At 43.4% G+C, this 24482-nt stretch overlaps 1 protein-coding gene across 3 annotated transcripts in view; it reads left to right on the top strand.

Moving 5' to 3' along the window:
* The window catches only part of bicc1a (BicC family RNA binding protein 1a), a 182022-nt gene that overhangs the window by 12709 nt on the left and 144831 nt on the right, over positions 1-24482 (top strand). Inside the window, exon 1 of one of the 3 annotated variants that reach the window (XM_060933408.1) lies at positions 19797-19860. The exons of the other annotated variants lie outside the window; for them this stretch is intronic. The gene's annotated coding sequence lies outside the window, so the exon portion shown is untranslated. Of the gene's footprint in view, positions 1-19796; positions 19861-24482 lie in introns of those variants that run through there. 3 annotated transcript variants of the gene reach the window in all.

The following is a 24482-nucleotide window of genomic DNA, read 5'->3' as shown; positions in this document are numbered from 1 at the left end:
GACTAATTAAGATGAGCAGCTCAACAAAAATCTCCTCTTCTCGGTCAATTCCTCGCTGATTTGGATTCTTTCTGGCAAATACTGTAGATCTGTATTCCTAGGGTGTATATAGCTTGAAACATTTATTGCACAAGGAAGGTCTTTCACTTTAGATCGTCCCTTCTGGACTAGACGGGGCCGGAGCGAACTCCGCCGTCATTGATGGTCTGGGTTTTTTTTTTTCAGTGATGGTTATTTTTTTGAGATCACGTAGAATCGGCAAGCTAGCATTGCTAGCATATCTCAATCAAGAGCAGCATTTTGTAAAATATAACTTATGACCCTTTTCGACTTCCAGAAAAAGAGTTCGAACAAGAGCGCGTGTAAAATAAGGTTTCGTTTCATTCTTCGTTTTTCAAACCGATCATAGAATTCAGTTTAAAAAAAAAAAGCTAAAAATGCATGAAATCCATCGTGGTGTATATTATAGTTGAGCGGTGTGTGTTTTCCTGGGACCTTTTCCCCTCACGTGGGTCAAAGTGTTTCTCTGGACTTTGATGATGCGGTTCGAGTCGCTATCGCTGTCCTCACTGACCAGCCGGCTGCGTGATTTGGGGAGTGTGTGCGAGTGTGTGTGCGCTGTGATTGGTCAGGTGGGATAATGGAGGCATTGTGAAGGGAGACGTGTTTTGATGTAAGAGAGGGAACAGTTGATCTTTTTCAGGAGCGGAGGGAGGAGGAAAAAAAAGGAGCATCCTATAACAGCAGGATGGAAGAGGAAACTCTGTTTTGCTTGAACAAGGTTGCATCGATTGTGGTTTCATTTTTTTTTTTTTTTAAATGTAATACTGTACAGATATCGGAGGCGATGCTTGATTTGCACTCGGACACTCGCTTATATGTTCAGAAAAGAATGATGGGTAATTTTAGCTCGAACCGTGAGTCTGATTAAATCCATGTAAACATTGTTTAGGTTTTATTCACATTTTTTGTTCCTTTAACATGCTGTGTGATTGTGTACAAGACATGTGTATCACTCTTTAACGTTTGCTTTGTGTACATGTATGTGCCTGGCTGTTCACTACTGCACATCTGTATGCACATTATGCGCGTGTGTGTGTGTATGGAAACAGGAAGTGAGTTCGGTTTAGGGAATGTGCTCCTGACTCCCACTCAGTTGGCCAGACGAGCGTAGCTGACGTGGACTGTGTCCTTTTTGTGCGAGTAGCATGTTCAGTCATCTGCACTGAAACGCCACCGAGGCGACGATCAGTGGATATTTAAAGCACCAAAAAAACCCCCCCACAAACAATTTAATAAAAAAAAAAAACCCTAGCAATTCCCAGAATACGATCGACGTGTGAGGATGTTATGAGATGACATCATCGTGACGGTAATGAATATCGGACACATCGCCATCGCAGCGTCCGGATCAGTCCATCTGGAGTGCGTTTACAATCTGGAACTGCTTAAATGCCTAGTTTCACTTTGAAATTGTGTTTTGAACATTTGTCCAACTGTAGAGAAAAACCAGAGAAACGAAGATAACACCCAAACCGAGACGAAGCAGGGTTACTCGCCACGAAAATGTCCTTTAATCACGTTGGAATAGTTTGGTGCGAGTCATGATCGAAAATGGTTGTTGGTGTATAAAAATTTATTTTTCTTTCCCTTGGAAGTCAGTGCACAGAACTGATCGTTCAGTATTCTGAAGTTTGGAGCCAGAGAAGTGTACACATGATATCGGATGCAGGCTTTCGTCTAAACCGGGGAACGGGCGCTGCGCCCTCTTACCGAAATGCCGATTGAACCCCAAGTCACACTTAGGCCATGCACTTGTATGCTACTGCACAACATGCAGTCTTTCTCAAAACGATCTTTTCTCCGTGAAAACATCCCAGCAACACCACGTGACAATGTGTCTGATCATCAAATACGTTATAATTACTCCAAAAATATTCCAATCATAGTAGATACACCGCCAGACGGTGCAAAAACAATCCGAATTGGCGTTTTCCAGACTGAGGCGCCATGTTTACTTGTCGCGGCTGCTCTCGCGAGATTTGACATGGGTTACATACAAGGTCAGCTGATTTGTAGAGCGAGATTTCTCGAGACTGAATGACCTTTCACCCACCGGCGCGGGAGCTTTTGACAGAAGTAGTTCGCGAGTTGTTTTTGTTGACACTTGGGCATTTAAAGATGTCATCCCGCGGCACGAAACATAAGAAAGCCAAAGACTGTCCGGGGCAGAAGAAGATTAGTTTTCTTTTTCAATGTTGACAATTTGTTACAATTTCCCTCTCAGCCTCAGAATGTCCCATTGTAGCCTCAATTTTTCAAAGGCTTCGCACGAAGTCCCCCCCCCCCCCCCCCCCCCGTCGCTTCGCTCCCTCACCATGGTGAGCGCCTTCATACTAAATTTTTCTAGAAAAACCCCTGGGATGCTCTGTTTCTTGTAGGCGGAGCTTCTGAAGCTGAGAATTCTGGCTGTCGTAAAACTGGTATTATTATTATTATTATTATTATTATTATTATTATATATTTATTTATTTTTTTACTTTAAGGCAGCGGTTCCCAAACTTTTTTGGCCGCGCACCCCCTTCTATACTCCAACCAGGTTGACGCACCCCCAGTTCCCCAGTTTCAAAAAACACACACTTTCTTATAAAGGCAGCATCTTTAATCGTGCTAAAATGATAACAAACATCGTTTGCCACACATGCAGGAAACCACAAAAGTGGAAAAAAAAAAAAGCTTTCTTACAAAGGCAGCACGTCGTGCTTGAATGAGAACATCGAATCACATTAACATATTATGCGCTCTCGTATTTGAATTAGATAGAATTTGATTGAAATGTAACAGTTTTAAAACGTCGCAACACGGTAAATGCGCAAATTCATTACAAAGGGAGATCACATCGAGGCATGTAGTCTACCAGCCAGATGTGGGGAAAATATGATTTTCATCCGTGTTTAAAACACTAGCAACACAACAAGGTTATGAAAATGAATTGAGAATGAATTTAATTTGTAAAAAAGTTAACATATAATAACAGTAAAAATAGCAATTATAATTATGAACATATGCATTTTAAAGAGATACAACAATTAAGGAGCATATCAGGAACAGATAAAGAAGAGGATCCATCTGATTGTGAAGTGCAGCGCTGGCGGCTCAGTCTGCAGCGAGAGAGAGGGAGAGACAGACAGACGGTGGGTGGGTCAGTAGGTTATATAGGTCCTATTTTCAGTAGCAGTATATATTTTTAGCAAGATCAATGCCATTTGGCCAAATACATACCAATATTAATGCGACGGATGGGTCTGCATCTTGGCACAGAGCTATCCGATGTTTGGGGTAACTGAAGACAGTCTCAGCCTCAAATCTTTCTCAACATCTCCCAGTCTTTGCCGATGTTTAGTTGCCAATCGGCATTTAGTTTTGCCGATTTCAACCAGTTGAGCATCGCAAATGAATGAATTAATTAATGAAGCCACAAACTACTGCAGAACCGTTACGGCGTAGAAGAAGAGTTAAAAATCTCCATTACATTTTTTATCTTGCGCACCCCCTAGTGGCAGCTCGTGCACCCCCGGGGGTGCGCGCACCACACTTTGGGAAACCCTGCTTTAAGGTAAAAATGTTCACCGTTTCTTTGGACGCGTAAACGTTCTCTGTTTTCCAACTGGCCTCGCCGTGTACCGTTTGTGAAACGGGGTGTAAACCCTTCATTCCAGGATTCTATGTGAAACCTTTTAAAGGGGGCATATGATGAAAAACTCGCTGGCGCACATACATTTGGGTATCTGGAGTGCCCACAAGCCATTTGTTTTGTTTTGCCCGTTTCAGAAAACATCCGCTTCGACAAGCCGTTCAGATTCGGCTCCCCTTTCGATGTCGCAAGCAGAGCTCGTTAGCATGATCCCGCCCCCTCATCGGCGTATCTCCATTCATGGCTTGAGAGCTGCCCTTGTGAATGAATATTCCTGAACAAATGCCGCTTTTCCGCTACCAACGCGGCTGAGTTGGGCTGAGCCGTGCCGTGCTGAGTCGAGCTGAGTGGGGCTGTTGGAGTTGTGTTTCGACTACAACCGTGCTGAACCGTGCTGGCTGGAAGTGGGTGGACACATTGGGTGGAGTTAGCGAAAGTGGGTGGACGTCAGGTGATGTTGTTAGGCGGCGCAAGCAGTGACATCAGTGATCTTTTAAGCGGTAGTCTCACGACCCGGATAGTAAACAATAAACATGGAGGACATGGAGTCGTTAGTGCTGCTGTGGCTTGTTGTCACCGACAACGGCAACAGATACTGGCAAGAGCGTATAGATGAGGCGAGGCGCATAAGGCTTCATAATTCTCGTAATTCGTAATTCTCCTTCTTCCGGGTTTATGGTGTTTACAGATCCCAGCGTGCTCGCGGGGCGTGTGTGGGCGTGTGAGGACACTCCTCCTCACCAATCAGTGCACAGGGGAGTGTCTCCTCACGCCCCTAGCCCCACTCGGCTCGGTTTGGCTCGCTTCAGCCCCACTCCAAAACCGTGCGAGTTTTGGGGGCTGAGCAGGGCTGAAGTGAGCTGAGTCGTGCTCTTCTTAGATAGTCGAAACACGAGCCGTGTCGGGCTGAAGCGAGCTGAAAAAGGGTAGTGGAAAAGGGCCAAAAGTGCTACCTGATCGGCTTGCGAAAGTCGGAGGGGGTGAGCAGCGGCTCGTTATCTTTTAAAGGAACACGCCGCTCCTCAGGCCATCCTTAAAAAAAAATCTGTTTCCTGTCCACTGGGTGAGCAAAAAAAATTCAGTCGGGAGGGAGGGGATTTTTTTTTTTTAATATATGGATGGTTAAGAAATCGCAATGCTGTTTGCTTTTTCTTTCAGTACTTTTTTTTATTACAAAAGCAGACACATTTAATAAAATGACAGTTTAATTAACTGAAACTTGTACAGAAACTTTTTAAGTTAGCATTTTAAATGCTGACTGTAACATTTGCAAAACTTTTACAAAGGTACTTAAAATGCCCGACACACGGACTTTTTGTAGTTCTAAATCGAGCGTTAGGCCTAGTTCGGATGAAATTACACTATTAAAATGATCACTGAATGATTTGTTTTTCTGAATCTTTACTATTTTGTTGTTCGCTATAATACCATTTTGCGATTTCACACTTAAGCAAATGTTTGAAAACTCCGGATCTCCTTCCTTCATGGTGGCTGACATTTTTTTGTGCCGCACGGCGCATGCGCAGAGCTGATTCGGTTCAGAGTGCGCGCGCACTCGGCGGAGGCAGTAGTGTGTCGGAGGGAACAGGAGCAGAGATGACGCTTATTTTGTCTCCGGTAAACCAGTCTTCTCTCGGTCAATTCCGTGCTGGCATCAAAAGACGCCGTTGGTTGTAAATGAACCCAAACTGAGTGGTTGGAGTGTATTTTCATACACAAATGGAGAAATGTTCGCTGAGTGTGTAATTGTGTAGCCGCCATTGCAGACCGTTGTCACTGTTAATTCATAGCATGCTCAGCTGCGTGAATGTGTCATGCACCGAAAATAAGAGATTTACAAGCCAAGAATGCCTCATGATGCAATACGCAAGAAAAGAAAGAAGATTTACTGCCATTTTACTTTGTATTTGAGTAAAGTGAATAAATAAATGGTCTGTGGAAAATACATTTAATCCTGGGAACTGCGTGCACAGGAGTTTGTGTGTTTACTCCCCCCCTGGCTGGCTACTTTATTTGTCATGGCTGGCTAGTATGAGCCTTAGTGGAAAGCTCTGGGAATGCGTAAATGTCAAATTCGATTTTAGATTTACGAACCCGAAAAAATGTCAAAACCGGCGTTAAAAAAAAAAAAAAATCAACTGCACAAACGGCACTCACCCGGCCGGTGGACCGGAAACAGAACATTTTTTAATAATGGCCTCAAATCAGCCGTTTTGAACAGGGTGAAAAGGAGCTGTGGGGTTTTATCCTTGTGGTATTTTGATCAGCCATTTCATTAAGACCTCAAGGAATTGTCAACTTGTGGAAAAAGGGTGTAATACGTCACCTTTAAGGGTTTCCCCAAGACCCATTTTCCGCCAACGCAGCTTGAGGGCCAGTTCTTTACATTTTCGAACCAGAACTGGTTTGAGAACAGCACCAACACTTTACTGGTCAAGAACTGCTTATGTCAGGGGCTAGGGGCCGGGGGGAATTATCATAACCAACAAGACCAACTAAAATTTTTTTTTGTGCTGGCACTGTTGGGGGGGAAAATGGACACGTATACAGATGTATATTATATAGACACGAGTGTTTTATTGGGAAATACGCCACTCGTATTGTTCATACCCGCTACATCCGGGACTTCGTGTAACAAATCCTTACTCGTAAGGAAATCGATGATAAATTTGGGGACTTTTTGTTTGTGAATGTGTCGATATAATAAGACAATCACACGTTCGCTTGAAGATATGAAGTGTTGGAAAAACTCACATTTTTCATACGAAATCCATCGCGGATCTGAGTGACGTATTAAATTATTTTGCCTGGCGTTGAGTGGTATGTCCGATATATTCCATTCAGCTAGCATGACACTGAACCAATCGAAGACGAGTAGCTGAATGGAATATATCTGATATACCACGAAAAAAAAAAAGCCAGCCAATATTGTTATACATGCACATTCCTTTCAGGTGTTCAACGCGTCTTTCTCTTTCAAAATTCTCTCAATCTTCTGTATTTCACGAAGCAAACTTGGCAGCCATGTTTGTTTACAAATTGTCCCAGTCGCTCACTCGCTAGCGCGGAAGTTTTACACCTCCGACGTGTGACAGTGTGTCGTCTTGACAACCATGCAATATCGTAAACCATATTCAATGCTCATTCTCCATTGGGTAGAGTGATGTAATACACGTAGGATAAGCGATACACTAACAATATCGCATGCTATCAAACCAAATGAATGAAGCCTGCTAGAAGGGAATACAACGCATGTTTTTATTCCATCGAAAAAGTGTCCTGTATGGATAATAAATGTTATTTACCAGCTGGGAGGTCCGTATCGTGAAATACCGTGACCGAGGTATTGAAAGTACTGACCGAGGCCCTCTGGGTATTCAAGGCTGAGGTCATGGTATTTCACCATACAGACCGACCTTAAGCTGGTAAATTTTTTTTTTCTTTACCAAATTCTAACAGAAAACGAGAGCGCCCGAAAGGGAAAGCCGAGCCAAGCCGCCATTTTGAATCCTCATTCACAGCTGTAATGCAAATGGCTTCCTCCTCGGTAGACAAGTGCACTTCCATGGCAGGGAAAAAACATTTTGCCGCCTACGTAATCCCCTATTTATACAAATAGGAGTCATTCAGGATTCAGCCATGTTTTTGCTCGGCGTTAGCAACAGTTAGAGGTTTTTAGCTTTCTCCTGAAATGCTTTTTTTATTTCTTCTTCCTCAGGGTAGTAAAACTCGCTTTCGCTGTGAACACTGTCGTCATCGCTATCCATGCTGTAAAATTAATGCTATTCTCCTGAGAAATGCTGGCAAAAATTTAAGGTTTTTGAGAATCTTATAAAGAAATTTTATAAAAAAAAAATGTTGATACAAAATTCTATGATATTTGTTTGTTTGTTGTGAACGAGCGAGTCACCAGAGGTCCGTAACCGGGGTCCGTAACCCTCTCCCCAGCCAATTGGAGCACAGGATTTGATGGAAACCGCACCGCGAAAAAAAAAAATTCCCAATATTCCACTCTGATGTCACTTGCAGTGCTTTTTCCTGCTGACCAGACTTGTCAAAATGGCGAACTGGTTCAGGATTTAAAATTTTGATTAACTTGTGGATGTGTCACAGTGGTCAGTGGTGCAAAGTTTATCTTCTCGTGTTGGAAAAATATATCACACGTGATGTCTCCATTCACCACTCGAAGATATATCTTCGTGTGACCGTGTAATATCCTCTATAGCTGCGGTGATGTAATGGAGTTGCTGTATGGTGGCTCTCCAGCCCGTGGAAACGCAAACCGGCTCATAGAAGGTCTGCAGCTTGAACCAAGTCCGAGTCAGCGTTCGCACCAACACAGATCTAGCACCTAGTTGGTAGCAAAGCCTGCTGGAGTCCCAGAGGAACAAGTAACTTCTGATTCGTCTATACCTTTAGGATTCATGATTTAAAGGTACAGTATGTCGGATTCGGCGGATTGAAACCAACCCCGTCCCTTACCTCTCCCTTTCTGAGCACGTAATCGAATGTACACTGGTCATCAGCTGTCTGGAGCATACTTCCGTTACTTAGGCCGCTTTTCCACTACCAACGCGGCTGAGTTGGGCTGAACCGTGCCGTGCTGAGTCGAGCTGAGCGGGGCTGTTGGAGTTGCATTTTGACTACAACTGCGCTGAACCGTGCTGGCTGGAAGTGGGTGGACACATCGGGTGGAGTTAGCGAAAGTGGGTGGACGTCACGTGATGTTAGGCGGCGCAAACGGTGACATCAGTGATCTTTTAAGCGGTAGTCTCACGACCTGGATAGTAAACAATAAACATGGAGGACATGGAGTCGTTAGTGTTGCTGGTCTTGGTTCTGTGGCTTGTTGTCACCGACAACGCCAACAGATACTGGCAAGAGCGTATAGATGAGGCGAGGCGCATAAGGCTTCAGAAATTCTTGTAGTTCTTTTTCTTCCGGGTTTACGGTGTTTACAGATCCCAGCGTGCTCGCGGGGCGTGTGTGGGCATGTGAGGACACTCCTCCTCACCAATCAGTGCACAGGGGAGTGTCTGCTCACGCCCCCAGCCTCACTTGGCTCGGTTTGGCTCGCTTCAGCCCCACTCCAAAACCGTGCGAGTTTTGGGTGCTGAGTAGGGCTGAAGCGAGCTGAGTCGTGCTGTTCTGAGGTAGTCGAAACGCGAGCCGTGTCGGGCTGAAGTGAGCTGAAAAAGGGTAGTGGAAAAGGGCCATATGTCATGCTCCCTTAGTTTTTCTTGTGCTGAATAATAAGTATGATCCTCAGTTTAAAAAAACAAAACAAAAAAAAAACCTCGCGTTCTCAAACTAAACTTGTTAACCAGCACCAGCAAACACTGATTCCTCTTCTTCCTTCTGGTGCTTCCTTTCAGAGGTGGACAGTAACGAAGTACATTTACTTGAGTACTACACTTAAGTACACTTTTTGCGTATCTGTACTTTACTTGAGTATTATTATTTTTTTGTTTTTTGGAAACTTATGACTTTCACTACATTTGAAAGACAAATATCGTACTTTTCACTCCACTACATTTCTATCAAGGTCCTTGTTACTATGAAGCAATTTTGAAAGTGGATGTTTTTTTTTTCTTCAGCGTGATTTTTTTTTTTTTTTTCGCAGGTAACACTGAGACAGCCGATCAGTAATCACTAGCGTCACGTCCATAGACTGTATAAAATCAAGTTCTGCGATTTCTCAGCAGCGTTATTTGAACACGATCAGTTGATGGTAGAATGGAAGGAGGCGGTTCTTCTAGAGAACGCATGCACGCACTCCTGGCTCATGAACCTATGTTTCAGTTTTCTGAAAGGGTTAAAGATTCGTTTCGTTTTAAATGTTTTTGTTTACTGAAAACGTAGCATGTCACAGCCTACAAAAACTTGCCGTCCGACACACGGAAGCATATTGAGGTCTCATCTCATCTCATTATCTCTAGCCGCTTTATCCTGTTCTACAGGGTCGCAGGCGAGCTGGAGCCTATCCCAGCTGACTACGGGCGAAAGGCGGGGTACACCCTGGACAAGTCGCCAGGTCATCACAGGGCTGACACATAGACACAGACAACCATTCACACTCACATTCACACCTACGGTCAATTTAGAGTCACCAGTTAACCTAACCTGCATGTCTTTGGACTGTGGGGGAAACCGGAGCACCCGGAGGAAACCCACGCGGACACGGGGAGAACATGCAAACTCCACACAGAAAGGCCCCGGGGCTCGAACCCAGGACCTTCTTGCTGTGAGGCGACAGCGCTAACCACTATGCCACCGTGCTGCCCCATATTGAGGTCCGTAAACGTTTCTTTCCAAGAGAAAGCTTGCAACAAAGTTGTCTGTGCTTTTAGAGCGAGCGATAACGTTGCAAACGTAGCTATACAGTCCAGTTAGTCAAGTGACTTTCTATGGATTTTCCCGCCAAGTTACCGTAGCCTTGTCCACATAACACATAGCTAGTTAACTTGGACACTGTTAGTTAGCATGTAAAAACGGAGTTACGCTAACATGAATAACGTACGGCATTTTTTTTCACTCAGGGTACACATTTCTGTTCCAGAATGTTTTTTTTTTTTTTGAAAGTTTAGTTTTCAGATTTTTAGTCGGTGCATTTTGTTTCCACAAATCTTAATATTACAGTGTGAAAATTTCATGATGTATCCTCATCTGATTCAGAAGATATGGCCTGTTGATCAAGACCACCATTTCGGTGAATTGGTGGGGGCTACGGAGACTACACCAGTATATAATTTTTTTTTTCTTTTTTTCCACAGAATAAAAAAAAAAAAAGATTTAAAAGTATAACTACACTACTGTTCAAAAGTTTGGGGTCACTTTGAAATGTCCTTATTTTTGAAAGAAAAGCACTGTTCTTTTCAATGAAGATCACTTTAAACTAATCAGAAATCCACTCTATACATTGCTAATGTGGTAAATGACTATTCTAGCTGCAAATGTCTGGTTTTTGGTGCAATATCTCCATAGGTGTATAGACCCCTTTCACTGACTACGTTTACATGCACGTCCAAATCGAGCTGCTGTTGGTAATCGAGCAAAGGGTCCCAGCAGGGGTGCCAGAGAAATCCAATCCTACATGCACAAGTGAAATCGGGCTATTGTGCAAGGTGCATTGTGCACCCGAGCCACACATGGCGCTACATGCCCCATCGTGTTGGTACACCTCTGGTTGTCGTCATGAAGAAGAGCTATAGTGTTGCCAGATACTGCTGACGGTTTCCAGCTCAAAACATGTTCAAATCCGCTAAAATGCACTTAAAACCCCCAATCTGGCAACACTAGCAGTTGCGTGTTCAAGCTGTTAGGCTTGCTCTAACAGACTATGGCTACAAACTGTCCGGCGCAGACCACTGTTTTGTAAGACAACTTATTTTGCACAATAATATTTTTCTAAAGTCCATTTTTTGCTTACAAAAAAAAAAAATATATTTTTTGCTTACAATTTAACTTATGTCTTAATAAACACACAAAGTTCAATTGTTTTGTTTTTATTGACATTCTTCAGATGTTGGATACACACACACAAATACAATGACTTGTTTATGTACACAATTCACAGCTATGCAACAGCTGTACAGATGTATTTGGTGATACAGTAAGTGAGCTAAATTTTAACAGTGCAAACAATGCCACAAAAAGAAAAGATTCATGCCGTTGTCATGATTCGTTGTCATGCCGACTGAGGCTGTTGTGTTTCCCGCTTGTGGTCTCGTCACTTCCGGAAGTAGCTCGACAACTAGCTCGATAGGGTATACATGCACAAAGTAGCTCGGCAGAAATCGCATAAACTAGGTCGTGTAGCTCGAGTCCGAGAAATCAAGTTCGGTTCAATTTCAGCCGAATTAAGGTGTATACATGGCATTTTGAACTTCGATTTCAGTCGAGCAACGGCAGAAATTCGATTCTCTCTATGTGCATGTAAACGTAGTGACTGACGTCACCTGAAACCGGAAGTAAACAAACCCTGCGCCATATTGGAAGACCAACAAACTCGTGATTAGGGGGAAATAACGGCAGCGCGCGGTATGTGAACCCACGAGGCACTTGGATCATCAAAAACCTACAATGGTAAACTTTTGTGCTGTTAGGGTGTTCTAACAAAGCTGATGGGAAAGGTGAAAAGAAGTCTTTCTTCAGAATACCAGCTGTGATTGAGACACAAGGGGAGCAAACCAAGGAGCTTTCTGCCAGGAGGCAGAGAGAGGATTTAGCTGCTTTATGCAGAGCGGATCTGAATACTTCAAATCTACAACAGTACAGAATATGTTCAGACCATTTTGTTACTGGTAAGTCACTAGGCTAGAGTGTTGTAGAACATTTTTTTTTAATGTTTACTGAATAAAAACATCCTTAATTTTATCACATTTATGTTATGTATTTCATTTCTTTCTTTTTGTTTTAATTTTCCTCCCTCTATCCCTCTTTGGATTTTAAATATAGTTTTTCCCCATGTCCAAATAATTCAAATATATTAGTGCTGTCAAGCGATTAAAATATTTAATCGCGATTAATGGCGCGACTGTCATAGTTAACTCGTGATTAATCGCAATTTAATCGCACATTGTCACATGAAAAACCATTGTAATTCTCTTATCAGCATAAAAACGTGAATGGGCTTGCTTTGTATTGCAAAGCATAACACGTCTTGACACAGCCACTGCAAAGTGAAACCTAAGCCAAGCACCGGGGCTAGCAAAAGAACCAGGAGTGAAATGATCTACTGCTTGAGTTAGTCTACAACTCAGAGAGACAGGTTACACAGTGACGGTAGGCTTGACATGCTTGATTATAATATAAAGTACACTATTATATTAAGTTTAAGTTGTTCGTTGATAAATATTGCATTGAATCTGATCTTTACTGTTTCAGCTCACTTAACACATTTTGTACTTTTACACTTTCTGCCTGTTGATGCGTCGCGCTGTCCAATCAGAGGTGGCCAAATTTGCATATTACAGGAAGGATTTCTGGGATAGCGTTGAGTTTACAGTTCAGAGGGATCTGGCTTCTTTAGACGCTGTCTTCTTAAAACTGAATAAATATTTAAAAAAGAGCCAAATGAGCCAGTCTTTTGAACGGCTCTTTTCAAAGAATGGATCACAAAGATGCGGATCCCATCAAAGAGCCCATCATAAATCCCATCTCTACTAGCGCGCCCTGCCCGCGCTGGTTCTTTGGGGGAGGAGGGACTCCTGGCTGTGCGGGGCGTGGCATTATAGTCTAGCTGCTATCGGTTTTCTAAGCAAAGTCTCTGTTCCAAGTTCCTGGCAGTTTCAAAAGCTTATGAAAAACCTACATCATGTTACAGAGCGTTAATCTCGCGATAAAAAAATGATCGCCATTAAAATTGAGTCAAGTTAACGCGTTAATAACGCGACATTTTTGACAGCACTAAAATATATATAAATAAAAAGAGATAAGTAGTAAATTAAAAATAAATTATGAAATAAAAAAATCCATAACAGCATGAATACAGATTGCAATAGTGGTCAAGTGCTATAATTTTTTTAACATGATAGTGGAGAATTTCATTTAATCTGCACTGATTATTATATGAAATATAAATGAACAAATTCTGAACAGGTCTTTCATAGAATGGAACAAAACTCTTCCACGTTTTTCCTGTTTACATAGGTTTATATGACCAGTGACATGAAACAAAGTTCAGTTACACAAATTGAAACGTAGCGATTTTCTATGCTATGGAAAGTCCGCACTATAATGACAGGCGTACTAACACCTTCTGCGCGCTTCGACAGCGCATTGATACCTTCACTCGGAGTCGTACCATTATTTTTTAGACAGGGTGGACGGACCAGGGCATTTGCCCGCCTGGCCGTGCCCGACGAGGAGCGCTCTCGGTCGGCTTGGGAGGCAGACGGCAGCCCCTCCTGGAAGTGTGGTTTTACCATGGGCCTCATGCGGTAAGGGTTAGTATTATAATTTTGGGTGTATCAATTATTGATTATTATAATTCTGACTCGTTTCGCCATTTTGAATGTTTTCATCTCGGACTCTGGAAGCATTGTATCTCAATCAATCTCGAAAAATATGAGCAAAAAAAAAAAAACCTAGCTTGCAACGGACTTTAGCTAGATCTATGATGAACTTTCAATGTATGATACAAAAATAATACTTCTTTCAACAGATCATTAGCCTTTGAGCAGAATTGTTTTTAACTTACCAGGAAGTGTTATCGAGCCGACCGCTTTCAGTTTCATGGGGATTGAATGAACTCTCACTCTCAGAATCATCTGACCCGTCAGAGTAAAGACAAGATCCATGTTCATGTGAATTTCCAGCTATCGGTTCGAATTGATAGGGTCTAACTTCACATCTCTGTGAAACATCGGGAATGTCACTGTCGATGGTGTCCATTTCGGTAACCTGTTTACATTAGATACCCAAGCGCTGGCTCCTTGGAAAGTTTTTGTGACGTCACGGGTCACGTGACCGCTTAGCTAATTAACGAATCATTGTTTTACGCTGATGTATAAAAAAGTTGAATAATGTGGTGATTTTCACATTTTTGATGCCCTGCAGTGATTTAGATGGCATTTCTTATGTCCTTTATACATAATTATACCCAGAAAAAAATCCATGTCCCATATCCTTTAACTTAAAGTGCATATCATGGGTAAATTCAGGAGCAAGATCAATGTAATTCTCCTATTTTATATTAAACTTTGGTCAAATATCTGTAACATTCTGCATTCTCTGCAATTTTTTTTTTATCTTGCGCAATACCAGAAAAATTCAGTTGAAATCAAGCCATTTGAGGCGAATTGGTCCACGTCTGAAAAAACTTGGCATTTGGATTTCCCGGCAAACATTGATTTTCGTGATGTCGCGTGCGGGACGCCTCCTTCTGAATCCTACGTCAGCGCTGGTTTGTTTATGAGAAAACGACCTGGTGGTTTTCTGCAAATTTCTTCAAGGTTATCGCGTAATTATTAAAATGGTTAACAGATGTATCGTAGGAGGGTGTAGCAACACCAATCTTGATGGGATTAGTACTCATTGTTTCCCAAAAGACCGGACAACGAGAGAAATGGGAGCGCTTGGTCTACACAGGCTGTGCACTGAAACCGTGCAAGCTTGCACAGCCTGCTGGCGCTTCCGCAGGTAATGTCATGAATCTGGCTCCAAACCCCCTTGGGATTTTTCCAGACGCGTTTTGTTGTTTAATTTTTTTCTGCTGTAGACAGACGGCCTTGTGCAAAATTACCCTTCTGGATGAGTGTGTAAAGGGACGTACAACCCTGATTCCAAAAAAGTTGGGACAAAGTACAAATTGTAAATAAAAACGGAATGCAATGATGTGGAAGTTTCAAAATTCCATATTTTATTCAGAATAGAACATAGATGACATATCAAATGTTTAAACTGAGAAAATGTATCATTTAAAGAGAAAAATTAGGTGATTTTAAATTTCATGACAACAACACATCTCAAAGTTGGGACAAGGCCATGTTTACCACTCTGAGACATCCCCTTTTCTCTTTACAACAGTCTGTAAACGTCTGGGGACTGAGGAGACAAGTTGCTCAAGTTTAGGGATAGGAATGTTAACCCATTCTTGTCTAATGTAGGATTCTAGTTGCTCAACTGCCTTAGGTCTTTTTTGTCGTATCTTCCGTTTTATGATGCGCCAAATGTTTTCTATGGGTGAAAGATCTGGACTGCAGGCTGGCCAGTTCAGTACCCGGACCCTTCTTCTACGCAGCCATGATGCTGTAATTGATGCAGTATGTGGTTTGGCATTGTCATGTTGGAAAATGCAAGGTCTTCCCTGAAAGAGACGTCGTCTGGATGGGAGCATATGTTGCTCTCGAACCTGGATATACCTTTCAGCATTGATGGTGTCTTTCCAGATGCATAAGCTGCCCATGCCACACGCACTAATGCAACCCCATACCATCAGAGATGCAGGCTTCTGAACTGAGCGCTGATAACAACTTGGGTCATCCTTCTCCTCTTTAGTCCGAATGACACGGCATCCCTGATTTCCATAAAGAACTTCAAATTTTGATTCGTCTGACCACAGAACAGTTTTCCACTTTGCCACAGTCCATTTTAAATGAGCCTTGGCCCAGAGAAGACGTCTGCGCTTCTGGATCATGTTTAGATACGGCTTCTTCTTTGAACTATAGAGTTTTAGCTGGCAACGGCGGATGGCATGGTGAATTGTTCACAGATAATGTTCTCTGGAAATATTCCTGAGCCCATTTTGTGATTTCCAATCCAGAAGCATGCCTGTATGTGATGCAGTGCCGTCTAAGGGCCCGAAGATCACGGGCACCCAGTATGGTTTTCTGGCCTTTACCCTTACGCACAGAGATTCTTCCACATTCTCTGAATCTTTTGATGATATTATGCACTGTAGATGATGATATGCTCAAACTCTTTGCAATTTTACACTGTCGAACTCCTTTCTGATATTGCTCCACTATTTGTCGGCGCAGAATTAGGGGGATTGGTGATCCTCTTCCCATCTTTACTTCTGAGAGCCGCTGCCACTCCAAGATGCTCTTTTTATACCCAGTCATGTTAATGACCTATTGCCAATTGACCTAATGAGTTGCAATTTGGTCCTCCAGCTGTTCCTTTTTTGTACCTTTAACTTTTCCAGCCTCTTATTGCCCCTGTCCCAACTTTTTTGAGATGTGTTGCTGTCATGAAATTTCAAATGAGCCAATATTTGGCATGAAATTTCAAAATGTCTCACTTTCGACATTTGATGCGTTGTTTGTTCTATTGTGAATACAGTATCAGTTTTTGAGATTTGTAAATTATTGCATTCCGATTTTATTTACAATTTGTACTTTGTCCCAACTTTTTTGGAATCGGGGTTGTACTTTCATATTAAAAAAAAAAAAAAGAAATTGGTCCAGAATATGCACTTTAAGTAAAAAATTTGACTAGACGACTTTCACTTGTATCGGAATAACGTTTGACCAGTGGGATCTGTACTTTGATTTAAGTAATGAAGTTGGGTTCTTTGTCCACCTCTGGTGATGATGATTAGTCAATATCATGAAAAATCATGTCACAAAACACCTTTTCTGTAATATTGCAATGTAGTTTTTGTGTATGTATGAAATGATGCATCTTCAAACGGGTTTTGTTTTTAAATCCAACGCTACTGTATTGCTAGAAGATTGTTAGCAAGGCTACATGTTATTACAGGCATTTAGCAGACGCTCTTATCCAGCGCGACATACAGCATACCCGGAGCAGCCTGGGGAGCAGTAGGGGGTTGCGTGCTTTGCTCAAGGGCACTTCAGCCATTCCTGTTGGTCCAGGGAATCGAACTGGTAACCTTTTGGTCCTAAAGCTGCTTCTCTAACCATTAGGCCATGGCTAATGCATTAGCGTGTATTAGAGAAATGTTTTTAAAAACCGTAATGCCGTACTGTCATCACGTCATGTATCTGTAATTGTAACACGGATTTCCTCTGTCTGCTTGACTGCCCGAATCGAGTGATTTCATGCACATTATTTGCTTTAATCCCCTCAAATGAAATAACTTCCCAGCTACAGAATGGCCTGATATTTTGTGAGATATTACAGAAATAAACACGTATTACAACGACCAAATTTCAGACGGAACTAAATTTCACCGATTTTTATGGAATCGAAAGGCCGTCTAGCTTTAAATGGTGCAGGAAAAAAAGTTTATCTGAGCAGCATATTACATTAGAAGAGAACACTTTTCAGATGAAAAAAGAAAAACATAATGAAGGCTACTGGGTTTTGGTGCAAAATGAAGAAGTGAGTGTGACAAAGTGTCCAGAAGAACTGTGGCTGGTTCTGTAAGGGTTGTATCTCACTTGGCTGCGACAGCCCGCGACTAGTTGGAGACGCAACAATTGCGATAAAATATGCGAATTGGCGACAATTTTCACTTGGAATCTCACTGAATTGATATTCGCATATTTTATCGCAATTGTTCCGTCTCCGAATCGCAGGCTGTCGCAGCCCAGTGAGATACACTCGCACTTCCTGTCTCACGGAAACTGACCTTGAGAAAGGTTTGCGACGGCTTTGCGACGCATTTGCGGCTATTTTTGAGAGAAATTTTGTCGCACGAATTTTTTGAATATGTTCAAAATTTCAGCGACGAAGGAGCGACACTTTGCGACTCATGCGAGGAAATTGAGAAGCCCTGCGAATATTTCAAGACACTTTTGAAACACTCGTGAATGACATTCACAATTTGTCGCAAGCTGTTGCAGCCCAGTGGCTTAAGATGCTCAGTAAAACCTACAGCTCATTTCCTTATAAAACTGCCCTTTTTTTTTTCTTTTAAAAGAGGCATCTTTGTTCTACAGCATTTCTTTGCCTGTTCTGAAGACTTGCACAGAACTGTGTGTTCTCCGATTGAGGATCAATATTAGAGCTGAATTGGTATTGGATTGAATTTGGCAACGTGTTCCGCGGATGTCTATGGAGTAACGCGGATCTTGAAGCTTTTCATAACTTAGCAGGAGAGATTTGCAGATAGTTGGCTGATGGCGGTGTTTGATTAGTATCGAGTATCAGCGAATACATTACATTTACATTACAGGCATTTAGCAGACGCTTTTATCCAGAGCAACGTACAGCATGCCCAGAGCAGCCTGGGGAGCAGGAGGGGGTTGGGTGCCTTGCTCAAGGGCACTTCAGCCATTCCTGCTGGTCCACGGAATTGAACCAGCAACCTTCTGGTCCTAAAGCGTCTTCTCTAACCCCTTAGATTGCCTCGATTTTGGTATTGTCTAGAAAACTTTCTCAATCCTGGCCCTGTACATTGTGGCGAGTTCACTCGCTTTAACCGTCGTTCAATTCCTTTAGCGTGCTTTAGTATGATTTTACAGTATCAGTCAAAAGTTTGGCCACACCTTCTATCTAATTCAATGTTTTTTCTTTATTTTTATTAATTAAAAGATACTTTAAGGCATGAAGAAGCAATGTTGGATGTCGTTTCTCTTTACTTAGTCGAGCGGTTCTTGACAAAATGTGGATGGATTGTATGGTTTGTATGTTTGTTTACTGTTTGATCTCAAACGCATTAAGAAGGTAAGAAACTCGTCCACTGATTTAACTTTTGACGAGGCACACATGTTAATTGAAAAGCATTCCAGGTGACGATCTCATGAAGCCGGTTAAGAAAATACCAACAGTGTGCAAAGCGTCATCAAGGTAAACGCTGGATGCGTTGAAGAATCTAAATATCTCATATCATCTCTAGCCGCTTTATCCTGTTCTACAGGGTCGCAGGCAAGCTGGAGCCTATCCCAGCTGACTACGAGTGAAAGGCGGGGTACACCCTGGACAAGTCGCCAGGTCATCACAGGGCTGACACATAGACACAGACAACCATTCACACTCACATTCACACCTACGGTCAATTTAGAGCCACCAGTTAACCTAACCTGCATGTCTTTGGACTGTGGGGGAAACCGGAGCACCCGGAGGAAACCCACACGGACACGGGGAGAACATGCAAACTCTGCACAGAAAGGCCCTCGCCGGCCACGGGGCTCGAACCCGGACCTTCTTGCTGTGAGGCGACAGCGCTAACCACTACACCACCGTGCCGCTGAATCTAAATATATCAAACTTTTTTTTTTTTTGGTTTACCACAAAAATAATTTCATAAATCCATCCAGTTTTGATGGTTTCAGTTTTGTTCTGGAATGTAGAAAATACAAAAAGACCTATGAATGAGTCGAGTAGGGGTGTACAAACTTTTGACTGGTACTACACATGCCTTGTCTCTTTCTCTCTCCCCATTTCTCCCCATCCATGCAGCTCCCTCTCTCCCTCCATTTCGACCTCTGTACGTTCGGATGTTTTTTTGACGTTTCCAAATCCGTATTTCAGATGTAGATAAGGATAAACGCTCCCTGCTTCGATCCTGGTCCCGAGCGTCTGACACCTACGAGGACACGAGGCTGTCTTCTGATTCTCAGAAGCTTTCCCCGATGCTAAATGATGAACACACACACTGTAAGCACTTGCTCCTGGTGCTCTGCGATGGAGGGTGCGTTCCTGCCGGGTGTCGGTGTGTTCCAGCCTCCTGAGACAGGCTCCGGATCCACGACGGTCCTGGCCGGGATAGCGTGCTAACTGAGGAATGAATGAATGTTTGAATGCAGTTTAAAGTAAGCAAGCAACGCTAGAACGTGGAGTAAAGTGTGGGTTTGTTTTATTTATTTATTTAATTTTAAATGTTCATGTTCTCAGAACAAATGAAAATGGCACATACTCTGTACAGGTCATGGGGCAGCATGTTTTTGTGATTTGGGGAATATTGAAAATGTGAACGATGGTAGAGTCCAAAAAAATCTGAGCTGCTAATCAGGAGAGACAATGCGCGAGGTTCAAGCCAAAACTCTCCTACTGCTTACAGGAGCCTGTGGCTCTGCGACCCTGTAACAGGAAGTGAGGCTTCAGGAATGACCAGATCCATCTCAATGTACAGGAGCACAAAACTACTGCATCACACCCTCAATGAGGGAGAAAGAAAGGGAGAAATGGATGGAGGGATGGGGAGAAATGGATGGATGGGGAGGGAGAAAGAAATGGATGGAGGGATAGGGAGATAAAGAAATGGATGGAGGGATAGGGAGATAAAGAAATGGATGGAGGGATAGGGAGATAAAGAAATGGATGGAGGGATAGGGAGAGAAAGAAATGGATGGAGGGATAGGGAGAGAAAGAAATGGATGGAGGGATAGGGAGAGAAAGAAATGGATGGAGGGATAGGGAGAGAAAGAAATGGATGGAGGGATAGGGAGAGAAAGAAATGGATGGAGGGATAGGGAGAGAAAGAAATGGATGGAGGGATAGGGAGAGAAAGAAATGGATGGAGGGATAGGGAGAGAAAGAAATGGATGGAGGGATAGGGAGAGAAAGAAATGGATGGAGGGATAGGGAGAGAAAGAAATGGATGGAGGGATAGGGAGAGAAAGAAATGGATGGATTGAGGGAGGGAGGGATGGGGAGAAAAATGGATGGAGGGATAGGGAGAGAGAAATGGATGGATTGAGGGAGGGAGGGATGGGGAGAAATGTATAGCTGGAGGGAGGGAGAAATGGAGGGATGGGGGAAAAGAAATGGCTGGAGGGGGATGGAGTGGAAGGGAGAGGGAGAAAAAGGGATGGAGGGATGGGGAGAAAGAAATGGATGGAGAGGGAGGGATGGGGAGAAAAATTGATGGCTGGAGGGAGAGAAATGGCAGAGAGAAATGTGGAGAGGGATGGGGAGGGAGAGAGAAATGTGGAGAGGGATGGGGAGAAAGAAATGGCTGGAGGGATGGAGGGAGAAAAATGGATGGAGGGATAGGGAGAGAGAAATGGGGAGAGAAATGGATGGAGGGATGGATTGAAGGAGGGATGGGGAGAAATATATAGCTGGAGGGAGAGAGAAATGGGGAGGGATGGAGGGATGGGGAGAAAGAAATGGCTGGAGGGAGGGGGGATGGAGGGAGGAAAAATGGATGGAGGGATAGGGAGAGAGAAATGGGTGGAGGGATGGATTGAGGGAGGGAGGGATGGGGAGAAATGTATAGCTGGAGGGATGGGGAGAAAGAAATGGCTGGAGGGAGAGGGAGAAAAATGGATGGAGGGATGGGGAGAAATGGATGGAGTGAGGGATGGGGAGAAATGGGGGGAGGGAGAAAGAAATGGATGGAGGGATAGGGAGAAAAATGGATGGAGGGATAGGGAGAGAAATGGATGGAGGGATGGATTGAGGGAGGGATGGGGAGAAATGTGTAGCTGTAGGGAGAGAGATTGAGGGATAGGGAGAAAAATGGATGGAGGGATAGGGAGAGAGAAATGGGGAGAAATGGATGGAGGGATGGATTGAGGGAGGGATGGGGAGAAATGTATAGCTGTAGGGAGAGAGATGGAGGGATGGGGAGAAAGAAATGGCTGGAGGGAGAGGGGGATGGAGGGAGAGGGAGAAAAATGGATGGAGGGATAGGGAGAGAGAAATGGGGAGAGGGAGAGAGATGGAGGGATGGGAGAAAGAAATGGCTGGAGGGAGAGGGGGATGGAGTGGGAGGGAGAGGGAGAAAAATGGATGGAGGGATGGGGAGAAATGGATGGAGTGAGGGATGGGGAGAAATGGGGGGAGGGAGAAAGAAATGGATGGAGGGATGGGGAGAAAAATGGATGGAGGGATAGGGAGAGAGAAATGGATGGAGGGATGGATTGAGGGAGGGATGGGGAGAAATGTGTAGCTGTAGGGAGAGAAATGGAGGGATAGGGAGAAAAATGGATGGAGGGATAGGGAGAGAGAAATGGGGGGAGAGAAATGGATGGAGGGATGGATTGAGGGAGGGATGGGGAGAAATGTGTAGCTGTAGGGAGAGAAATGGAGGGATAGGGAGAAAAATGGATGGAGGGATAGGGAGAGAAATGGGGGGAGAGAGAAATGGATGGAGGGATGGATTGAGGGAGGGATGGGGAGAAATGTATAGCTGTAGGGAGAGAGATGGAGGGATGGGGAGAAAGAAATGGCTGGAGGGAGAGGGGGATGGAGTGGGAGGGAGAGGGAGAAAAATGGATGGAGGGATAGGGAGAGAGAAATGGGGAGAGGGAGAGAGATGGAGGGATGGGAGAAAGAAATGGCTGGAGGGAGAGGGGGATGGAGTGGGAGGGAGAGGGAGAAAAATGGATGGAGGGATGGGGAGAGAAATGGATGGAGTGAGGGATGGGGAGGGAGAAAGAAATGGATGGAGTGATAGGGAGAGAAAGAAATGGAGAGAGGGATGGGGTGAAATAGAGGGAGAAAAATGAATGGAGGGATGGGGAGGTGGATGGAGAGAGAAGGCTGGATGGATGGCTGGAGAGATGGAGAGACAAGGAGTGAGAGGAAATGGGGGGAGAGAGAAATGGATAGAGGGAGAGGGATGGGGAGAAATGGAGAGAACGGGAGAGAGGAAATGGGGAAGGAGGGAGCGAGAGATGGACATGGATGGATGGATGGATGGATGGATAGATACAGTGTGAATATACATCCCAATCGGTAATCCATGGTCAAACCCCACAATGTCCAATAAAGAGAAAAAAGTCTAATAGAGGACTGGCACGATCAGAATGTTAACGTGTGTGTGTGTGTGTGTGTGTGTGTGTGTGTGTGTGTGTGTGTGTGTGTGTGTGTGTGTGTGTGTTTTGACAAGAAAGCAGAAAAGCAGGCATTGATTTCAGCTCTTTCCTGCTCTGTATGGAATGCAACTCAGAACTCGACTCAATTTTTGAGTCTCTGCACTAATGAGATGCAGGTTCTCTCTCTCTCTCTCTCTCTCTCTCTCTCTCTCTCTCTCTGACAAATGCTCGCACATATATTAAAAAAAAGTATTTTATTATATCTGAGCTCCTGCAATGTGTGTGAGGGAGAGAGAGAGAGAGGAATGTGTCGAGTAAGCGAGTGAACGAGAGTAACTAATTGTCTCAATGTGTTCCTCTAAGCTCTGAGATTTATTGCTCCTAAAGAGGAAAAGATCCGGAAACTGATGCGGGGAACGGTCCCGACAACCATCTGAACCTTCACTCACGAACGGAGGTTTGTCTCAGATTTACAGACAAACCATAAATCCGACAATAACGGCTGTGTTACAAACAAACTCTGTCCTCAAACGAACATCTGTGAGCTGGTGCAGTGTGTGTGTGTGTGTGTGAGGACTCGCCGAGCCTGCGGTTATGGGTTACAACCCACAGGTCTTGAAGTTATGGCACTGAAAAATGTGTAGAATTAGAAACGTGCAAAAAAAAAAATGTTCAAATATGTCTAGAATTATAAATCTACAACAATGAAATGAGTGTATACATGATTTTATATAAATATATTACACAGGCAGTGTTCTCCACAATTATTGGCACTCCTTGTGGAAAAATTTTTTTTTTTTTTTTTTTAAATCCACCTTTTGGAGAAGTCGCTTCATCTCGTACGAAAAAATGAGAATACAACCTTCAGTTGAAATAAATGTATTCAGAGGAAAAACAATCATTTTCAACAAAAACACACGTGCCACTATTATTCGTACCCCTGCGTTTAATACTTTGTACACCCTCCCTTTGGCAGTAAAACAGCACTGAGTCTCTCCTATAATATATTTTATAAGGTTGGAGATGCAGAGCAGGACATCGGTGCTCGTTCCTCTTTACACAATCTCTCCAGATCATCCATGGTCCTCGACCCTCTCTCGTGCTCTTTCTTCATGGTTTCACTGGGGTTGACTGAGATGGCCAGGGCAGAAGCTTGAACCATTTTAGCGTTGATTTGGACACATGCTTCAGATCATTGTCCTTCTGGAAGATCCAATGACGACCCAGTTTTAGTTTCCTAAAATGCAGAGGAGCCAGATTTAGAATTAAAATGTCCTGGGATTTCATGGAGTCCATGATGCCATGGACCCTAACAAGGTTTCAGAGCCTTTGGAGGAAAAACAGCCCCAAAACAATCCTCGCAGAACCTCCGCTATATTTTCCAGTTGGGATTGGGTTCTTTTCATTATAACCGCCTTCTTTTTACACCAAACCCAACGAGTGTTTATTACCAAAAAGCTCCATTTTTGTTCCATCAGGCCAGAGAACATGGTTCCAGTCAAAGTTGTAGCAGCGTTTTTGCAAACTTCAGGTGCTAATGTTTTGTGGTTAACTGACAGAAAAGTCTTTTTTCTGGAACCTTCAAATAATCTGTTGGTATGGAGGTGGAGTCTGATGGTGGGTTTGGAGACTTGGAAACACCAAGTTGTTTTTTCTTTTTTTTTCTTTTC

This window comes from Neoarius graeffei, chromosome 11 (genome assembly GCF_027579695.1).
Source record: "Neoarius graeffei isolate fNeoGra1 chromosome 11, fNeoGra1.pri, whole genome shotgun sequence".
In the NCBI taxonomy this organism is placed as follows: Eukaryota; Metazoa; Chordata; class Actinopteri; order Siluriformes; family Ariidae; genus Neoarius; species Neoarius graeffei.
The sequence above is the reverse complement of the archived record's forward strand: the minus strand, read 5'-3'. Positions and strand labels throughout refer to the sequence as shown.